Genomic DNA, 7592 nt, shown 5'->3' on the forward strand with positions numbered 1-7592 from the left:
AAACCATTAAGGGTCCTATCACTATCTGCCTGTGTAAAAAGTCACTCTCCCTCTTTTTTATTAGCCCCCTTTAAGTACTGGAAGGCCACAATGAGACCTCCCCAGAGCCTTCCTTTCTGCATATTTTAGTTTATTCCCCTCTTCTCCCACCTCTCTCTGTTTTGTATAACCCCAGGGCACAGACTGACTCTCAGTGGCTGGGATGGAACAGTGACATATCTGCAGCTCAGGGCTCAGTGTCCTGCAGCTGTGACTCAGAGCACACATCGCTGCATTCAAAACACCCTTTCTCCAGGACATCACAATTCAAAAATAATTTCCAGTTCTATTATTATTCTCAGCCCAAGGCAATTGGTCTTTGGTGCAGCCAGCTCTGCCAGTCACTCCTGTTAAATATACCCAGTTTTCCTTCCAGTTTAGGGTTAACAAAAATTAAATTTGTGTTGCCAAATATAGGCAGAGATTTCATTCCCGTGAGGCCATGTCTGCATTATTGAATCTCAGTCTTTTTCATGTGAAACAAAAATATACCAGTCATATTTTCTTTTATGAAATAATATCCCACTGAATTATGTTTCAGGGGAAAAGGGTGAGTTTGGGTTTTCCGCTGTGATCGCAGCACTGAGGAATGAGCATTATCCAGGCTCCAGAAAGAGAAAGGAAAATAGATACAGAAGATTTGTGCACAGTAGTGTTGCTGCTCCTCATAGCTGAGGAAGGGTTTGGAGAATGGCAGGAATTGGATTAAATGTTCAGAACTTTGCAATATATGTAAATATGTAGTAACAAATTCCTCCAAAGGTATCCTCTGTCCTTGTTATTTGTTTTCCGTGAATGTATGCTCTGATACGGGGATGCTAATGAAGAGCGGGAGGTTTGCAATCCAGTTTGTGGGATTTTTTATTTTCCCCTACCCATATCAGTCTCAGGATCATCCTCTTGTGGATAATCCATAGAATCTGAAAGAGGAAGCAGAAAACATTAAATAACTCACTCTTTCCCAATGCTTGTCCCAGTGCTAATCCATAATGTTGAGATGCTAAGCCATGTCCATGCTGCTGTGGGATAATGATGTGCCTGGTGGGGCTGAACCAGGAGGAGTGGGAGCAAGGATCAGCCCATGGCATGGGCAAACTGCCTTTGCAGCACTGTGTAAAGGAGGAAATCCTGTAAAAACTGCTTTTAACACGACGAGGTCTTTAAGAACAGGCAGAAAAACACCTGTTATGGCACCCGGGATATACCAGTGCCAATGTGTTTATTGTGGTTATGTAATAGTTATGATCAATAGTAGTAACAAACATTAATAATTAATAGCACAATAATAATGATGTTAACAGTTAGGATTATTATTTCTGAACTTTATACATCAAAAATTTCAGTGCTAAGCCTTCTGTTAGGCAAATCTGCTTTCACACATGATGTTGTAATAAGAAGTAGGGATCACCAGGAACCTGGTTCTGTGTTATCTCCCTCAAACATGAAGGTAAGTATCATTAAATATAGATCCCCATGTGCATAGCTAATCATTTTAAGCAAATTTCATGACCGCAGAGGCATTTAGTAGATAATAACTAAAACAGAGTTAGGCCAAAAATAGTTAAATAGTTTTAAATGTGACTCTTCTCCTGGCTTTTTGTTGAGACAAAACAAATGCACGAGGTTCCTGGGAGAATTACAGATATGAAGGGAGCGAGCTATCTGAAATACAGTTTTTCTGCCTTATCAGACTTCTTTTAAATGGCTTTTCTTCAAAATTACACAGAGTTCTGGAATTTCCCCTCCAAATTTTCTGTCTGCACTTTTGGCACTTGCTGTACCTATGTGGTTTCATCCCAGAAGGGTGCTGCAGACAAGTGTTGAATCTGCACAAATGTTTCCAAATCAAAACAGTCAAAGTGCTACTCTATTTCCCTGGTTCTCTGATGTTTAGAAATAAACATTGGCAGTGCTTATTTGGGGCGTTCTGGAGTGTTTCTGCGCATGTCAGCAGCACACTCTCCTGCAGACTGGTGGAGCTTGCAATTTTGTCTGGTGACTCAAAAGTGCAGGCTTGGAAACAGTATTTAAAAAAAAAAAAAGCAGAAAAGAAAAGAGAAAACAGAGGTCCTACAAGGAACACCTGCAGTATCCATATATTGAATGGCACCAATGCATGGCACCCAATAGTCCATGGGGACAGCGGGAGCAGAGCCTACTGCCAGCCTGAACCAGTGCTGGCCATGGCACAGCATCACCTGGGTCCCAGCCAGCACAAGTGCTGCTTCACACGTGCCCTCAGCTCTCTCCTTGTTTTTTTTTCCCACCTTGCATGAATCTCCTGCCCCTTCCTCGCACATCTTATTGCCTCCTACTTCCTTCAGTGGAAGATATTTTTTCCACGCCTCACCTAATCCTATGTGCAAAAACTCCCTTAACATCTCTGCTCTTTGATGGCATGTTTTGCTCTCACCCAGAAAACAAATTCCAATATCTAAATTTCCAAAATTATTTTGTTTAATCATTCGCTACTTCTTATCTTGCCTGTCTTCGCTCCCTTCTTAAAAGTCTTGATTTGATTCTTTTAAGATTTACTGCGACGTACAAATTGTTTCTATTTGTATCTGTGAAGTCATTTGTGAGGTGTCTGGGAAAATTTGCTTTAAAAACATAATAAGAAAACAAACAACATCAGGGAAAGCTAAGCTGGCTTATTGTCAATCCATTTTCCACCTTAGGAGGATTTCTTTTTTTGCATCATTTGCATTATTGCCTTATTTACATTATTGCCTTTTTCTGGGAATCGCTCCAATGGTGGGACTAAAGGGTCATAATTTGATGGAATACGGTAACGGTGATGCCAGATAAAATGTGCATGCACTGTTCTTTTTGGTTAATGTTACTGAGATAGCAGGGTGGTGGAGAAAATGGATGACCTACTTTTATCCTCTGCATCAGAGATACGTTTTACAAGGTTGTGAAACTGTTCTAAAATACATGCAAAATCCAAATGGGATCACCCCCGTGACTTCCATTTACACTGGTGTAAGTAAAATCAGAATTGCAGAGTAAAGATAAAGGAAAAGCACAAATATTTTTGTGTCTGCAGCATAGCTCCACCCTGCTATTCTTGGGAAACTTCATGTCCAACTCTGCTGTGAAATGGCATTCAATCATCCTCAACTGCTTTTAATTATATTAGTGGTGTTATTGTAGTTGTTATCATCTAAGGAGATGACTGAAGCCCTATTTATACAGAAAATATGATTTGTTGGACCAGCTGATATGCTGACAAGCTTTTTGGCATATAAGCCTGAAAAAGGGTCTGTGTGCTTGAAAACACGCCTGCTATTTTTCCCCTAGACTATCAGTTTGTTCTAATAAAAGGCATTACCTCTCCTTGTAGACTTTGTCTCATTTAATTATATTAGCACTGAAAGCAGCTAAACTGAATTTCATAAGATAATTTGTTTTGTCCCCAAACTGTGCTACCAGCTCCCTCTGGAAGCTCCCTCTGTTTCCAAACAGAGCTAGAACATCAGGTTGAAATTATTACCAGATACATATTAACTCCTTTTAATGAAAAATATCAAAAAGAGTATAAAGCATCAGACTTCAGGCTTTAAATAAATCTTTGTCTTTGAGAGACAGGACTGAGGCTGATAAGGGTTGTGTCTACACATACTTGTGCAGGGGCTGCCCTTGCTCCAAGTGCATGAAGGGACTGCTGTTGGTGCCATGTTGGGTCTGAATGGGCCCCAGATCTGTCCCAGTGAGGCAGCTCCTGTATCTCCACCTTGCTGCATAGTTATTTTCACATTGACCCATTTCTCTGTCTGGCAGAAGCTCAAAGCAGCAGCCCCAAAACACTTGAACTCATTGTATTTCAGCTCAACACACGCAAGAATCGTCCAAAATCTTTGGCCAAAATAATTCCTTAACAAGTTTCCAGCCAAATTTGTAGGCTCAAGGGAGTCCACACATCACAGATAAGCAGCCAGACGTTTTCTGTCTAACTTTGCTTCTAATTACAAATGGGCAAACATAATGGATGGATTGCTCAAAAATAACACTGGGAATTTGATGTAATGGGATCAATGCTTAGATACAATGATGAGAAATACAAGTATTCAGTGCATGGGCAAAATGCAAGCTTCTTGGCTAGCAAAATGAAAACAATTTTTAATGCTTTCTTGTACCTTGACTACACAGGGTTTAACATCATGTTTGACTTTAAATATTAGAGAATGGCTTTGTTTTGATCACATGCGCAGTGGCCTCCTCATAACATTTATTCCTCAGGAGTAAGGATTTTATTTAAAGCAGAATTTGCAGACTGAAAGGTTCGTATGCCTTCTCCTTTTTTTTTTTTTTTTTTAGAAAGAAGCTTTCTATATTTTGGTATAAGTGCTTGCTCCCTCTTTCCCTTTCTCCACAGCTTGTTTACTAAGGGAATGAAAACTTGACCTTGACTTTAAGGTCTTTGGTGTTTCAGACTGTGCAGTCAGCAGAGAGTAAGGGGAAAAATCAATGTGTAGCGTATTAGACAAGTAGAAGACTAATGCATAAGTGCTGGGAACTCATCCTGGAAATGGAAACAACTGAGATAGTTCTTAAAGGAGAGCATACCCCGCTGATGCATCTCTTGTGGTTAAACCCCCCCATCTCACCTTCTCCTTTCTGCACCCTTGCTCTCTCCAGCTGTCTAATACATCCTTGGGGCCATAAGAAGATGGGGATGCACCAGAGCCCTCCAAAGATACCCACCTCAGCTGGGTGGGAGCTGGAGCCAGAGGACAAAGCAGTGGCTCATGTCTTCACCTCCTGCCAGATCTGCCTCCACATCTGTGACTCTGGGTATTGCAGGGGTCCTGTCAAGATCTCCAATAAAAGAAGCATGTCAAAAGAATCAACAAGCCAGGTGAGAAAGGGCAGCACAGTGGAAAAGAGATGTGATGCTGTTAATGAGGATGTCAGCAATTGATAAGATTGTGTTTGTCACCACTGGGCTCACAAAGTACCTTGTCTGTGCTGTGTTTTGGAGAAACTCTGCTGTTTCCTTGCCATTTCTCAATTTATGGAGTGAAATCCTAGCTGAGCTGTCTCAGTGCACTGTTGGGAGGTCAGGGAGGCAAACTCAGACTTCATCCACCAGTAATGCCTTTCCAGGAAGCCCTATGGATCATTGCCATTTAAATGCAAATCAGGTTTGGTTCAATATATCTAAATACCAGTGAAATGTCCTCAGTGATAGTAGAAGACTGTTAATACATATGAATATGAAATTCTTAATTAATTAGATGACATTAGAGTACCAGTTGTGTTCTCAAAACAGCTCAAAAGTACTCTTTTAAAGGAAATTAATATTTAAAAGGAAAAAAATGCAATAGCATCCTGAAGTCTAAATTAAATGTGTGTACCTTCATGGTTTTTACAAGTGTTTTACTCATAATTTAGTGTGCCAGGAAAGTGTATCATAGGTGTTTTCTGCAACAGTGGGGGTTGCCCTGGGAAGTGCACCATCTATCAGGCTTTCCTTCTGAGCCTGATTCCCCTGCTTAAACAAAGACCTTAGGGAAAAATATTTTTTTTTCTCCTTGCAAATAATCTGCTGGAGGAATGAGAAGGGAAATTGCACCAGGTAAGGAGAAGACACACCCTCTGGGGCAGGGTACCTCTCTGCAGGTAGGGGAGCCCACCTGTCCCCCATCCTGCCATGGGCAGAGGCTCTGTGCGAGCTGCAGGCAGCACTCTGGGACGGCAGCACTCACAGAGGTGATATTTGTGCCCTACTGCAGGAAGGTGCTACATTTACCCATTTCACAGGATTATCAAGTTAACATTCCCACAGCTAGAACATTTGGGGTCACATCCTAGATATTGCAAATGATGGTCATGATCAGGGAAGGTCCCCACGCAAAGAACCTGTGAGGTCAATGTGAAAACAGCTGACTTGTCACAGCAATGACCATTCCTCAAATAAATTAGGCCCACAGATGTACATCCTTATTAGCCAATAATCCATAGGCGTCATCAAACAATTTCCATTTTCTTTCCTATGTTACAGAAAATTAGGCAGTAGACAGCTAAAGTGAGCTTCAAACTGAAGTCCTCTGAGAAAGCCATGTTGTTGTAAAAAAACATCGTTTAGGGTAAGTTGAGAAACCAGCTGCTAAAATTAAGTTACTTTTTCCAGGACAGAAGAATTTATAGACCGAATCTTCAATACAAATAATCTCCATTAGATTCCCTTGCTTTTAAAATTGAGTTCCACTAACTTTTATTTATCCTGCTTCCTCAGGACTGCACAAATTAGACAAAAATAGCATGGCAGCCTCTTTTCAGTTTACGGAAAACAAGTATGTACAATGTCTAGCATGAATAGTTTCAGCCATGGTTTTATTTCTATGACTGTTTCAGAGCTCCAGATGTTACTGCTCAAAACCCACCCCCTATAACAGCAGGGCTTCTTCAGTACCACTGTGTTATAAACAAAACTAATAGTATAGTAATAGTAGTGGGTAGTTCTTTAAGTTATCTCATATCTTTCTTCAGTTTTGCTCTTGCAACACCACGTCAGGACATTTTGTTGGAGCTGATGGGAAGAAGGGGTATTGATTTTCTCAAGATTGCTGGCTTTTTCTCGTCCCGTTTAGTGCCAAGGGCCGGTATGACTCGCGCCGGGAGCGCGGCACAGTGCAGGCATGGCTGGGGCTGGGGCTGCAGCAATGCCTGCTCGCTCAGACAGTTCACAGCAGGGACCTTGCTTGAAATCTCAGTGTATTTTTAGTTGAGCCATGTGAGGGATGAAAGTAGGGCATCAGCGCTCAGCAGAACTGCACAGACAGGTTTTGCATACGGAGCAAAACTGGAGAACGTGGTGGGGGTTGGGCTTTTCCCTTTTTTCCTTTCATTCTGCTGACTTTGTGCAAAAGTTGAACATCAGGTTTTACCCAGTGAACTTACATGAGTTTGTACAGTAGATGTGTGAGAGAAAAATAAGCCTGTTCAGAGCCAGAGCAGGACCAGCCAGGTCTGAATCACCAACAGCCCCATGGGGGACAGTGAGAGAACTGGGGTGGGAAGAGGTTTCTGCAGCTTCTTCAAGATATCCTCTCAGTGTTCCTGGCTGGGAAACTGAGCTGGGATATCGGCATAGCTTGAGGCACTTCTCTCCAGCCATGTTATGTGGTCTGGAAAGCAATTTGAATGGAAAATGAAGAGAGTTTGAGGACAAATCAGTGAAGGAAAAATGGGACTAAAACAAGAAGAGAAGAAATTAAAGGAGTGGAGTCTGGGCTTGAAAAACTCTTCAGTATCAGCTTTCTCCCCACCAAAAGGAAGTATTTTATTTTCCCTGTAAGGAGGCAAAATGAACAGCAGGGAATATTGTTGTGGCAAGAACACCTGGAGACGTGTGAGCTGCAGCGAGAGCTCGCTGGCAGGGATAGCAATGGCATAATTTGCAGCAAACATCTGCAGTTGGCCCAGCAACCATCTCTCCTCATTAATTAGCAGAAGCAGTAGGTTTACCAGAGAGTCCCATTGGCTTTTGCCTTGTTACTGCACCCCTTAGCTAATGAGCCATCCTCGTCCCTTCCTGCAGAGTGAGG

Source organism: Pseudopipra pipra, chromosome 10 (assembly GCF_036250125.1).
Source record: "Pseudopipra pipra isolate bDixPip1 chromosome 10, bDixPip1.hap1, whole genome shotgun sequence".
In the NCBI taxonomy this organism is placed as follows: Eukaryota; Metazoa; Chordata; class Aves; order Passeriformes; family Pipridae; genus Pseudopipra; species Pseudopipra pipra.